The sequence below is a fragment of the Hipposideros armiger genome, unplaced genomic scaffold (assembly GCF_001890085.2).
Source record: "Hipposideros armiger isolate ML-2016 unplaced genomic scaffold, ASM189008v1 scaffold_443, whole genome shotgun sequence".
NCBI lineage: Eukaryota > Metazoa > Chordata > Mammalia > Chiroptera > Hipposideridae > Hipposideros > Hipposideros armiger.
The window spans coordinates 383,632-385,326 of NW_017731793.1; the positions used below are offsets into that span (position 1 = coordinate 383,632).

Below are 1,695 nucleotides of genomic sequence, written 5' to 3' on the forward strand. Positions count from 1 at the left end.
GGTGAGGCCCGCTCGCGCCCCGCCCACCCGCCCAGACGCCCAACAGGTGCCTCCGGGCCCCTCCCGCAGCCGCAGGCTCCTCGGGTCGCCACAAAGTAGCCGCCCGCGCAACAGTGTCGAGGCCCGCCCGTACTCACGGCCGCTCCGCGGTCCGCGCCCCGGCCCGCAGCACCCATCCAGCCCGGGGCTCGGTCAGCGCGGGATAGGCTCTTAGGCGGCCCGGGTAGGGCCCGGGACTCGCTGCGGCCGTTGGCGCCTCCGCAGGGCGCGAGACATCCTCCCGCCGCCGCCCCGCGGGCCGCCTGCCCTTTGTTTTGGAGCCACGGCACCGCCGCGCCGCCGTTAACGGCCTCGGAACGCAGCGCGGACCAATCAGCGCGCCGCGCCGCCCGCGCCCCGCCCCACTCCCCGCCCCGCACGCGCGCCCCCGCCCAGCGCGCTCCGAGCCCGGGAGCTCTGCCGGCTCGCACCACAGGGCGCGCCGCGCTCCCATTGGCCAGTCCTACGAGTGCAACCTTGGAGCCAACCTGTGAAGGCCGAGGGGCACACGGGCGGGGTGCGAGGGTGGGCTCAGGAGAGCTCAGTGCGCAGGCGCGGGCGACCAGGGTTCGGGCGACCAGGGTTCGGGCGACCAGGGTTCGGGCTCCCGGCCGGAAGGTTTCTCTTAGGTTTTGGAGCGGGCGCTCTGGGAAGCCCGTGGGTCACTCAGACTTCCAGCTCGCGTGGATCGACCGAGAACACGCTGGGCCCATAGGTCCCGGGACCGACGCGGGGCACGCGTGTCCGCCGTGTGCGGGGTCAGGGTTTTCCTGGCCCGACCCTCCTCGACCTGGTCTCCAGAGTACGGGGTGTTGCGCGCTCGCCTACTCTGACTACCTTTCCTAAACTCTCCAAGCCGTTCTACCTGAGAACCACTGTATCTGTACCTGGCCCCTAGCTCTGCTCCGGAACCCCCATATTGGAACCGACGGAAAGCCCATTCTTGGGGGCAGCGCTCCCGGCCCCCAGGCAGCCCGCCCCTTCTCGGTGTCCACACTTGTCCCCCATGCCTCTCATGACATTGTTTTGTTGGTCCCACAGCCTTTCTCTGTAGCGTGGTTCTTAAGTTATGTAATTTTTTAAAAACCCACACTGTTGAGGTCACAGTGTATATAACATCTTGATACATGTTAGCATCCTTTAAATCTTGTTTCTTTTTTGCAATGCAATGTATCTGTAAAGACCTCTATGTGTCTTTGGGTGTACACCTGATTTATTGCTTAGAAAGCTGCTGGATATCGCCTTTTAAACATTTGTGGGAATTCAGCCTCTCTCCTAGCGATGTCTCCAGCTCCCTGCTTCCACAAACCTGACTGCAAAATAAGACCTCATGATCATTTAAGATGCCTTTNGGGGTCTCCCTGTCGCTGGCATGCTGGTGGACAGAGCATCAGGGGAGTAGGGGAAGAAAACAGCTCAAAAAGATGCAGAGCATGCTCATGCGCCCTGCTGTGTCCAGCCAGAGTTCATGGAGAAGGCAGAATCCCAGGAGGGTGGCATGTGCGGGGACATCAACGTACATCACAGAAAAAGAAATGCAACAGCTCCTGCAGAGCCTCACAGCTGAGGCCAGAACTATTCTAAGCAGCTGGTTCTATGAAAATCAAATGAATTAATAGCAGCCCTAAGAAATGAGTGTTCTTATTAGTCCCACTG

At 61.5% G+C, this 1,695-nt stretch overlaps 1 protein-coding gene across 2 annotated transcripts in view; it reads right to left on the reverse strand.

Annotated features, from left to right (window-relative positions):
* The window catches only part of YPEL1 (yippee like 1), a 26,792-nt gene extending 26,436 nt beyond the window's left edge, over positions 1–356 (reverse strand). For both annotated transcript variants that reach the window (XM_019665437.1, XM_019665436.1), the window contains exon 1: positions 138–356. The gene's annotated coding sequence lies outside the window, so the exon portion shown is untranslated. The remainder of the gene's footprint in view (positions 1–137) is intronic.
* Positions 357–1,695: the final 1,339 nt, after the last annotated feature.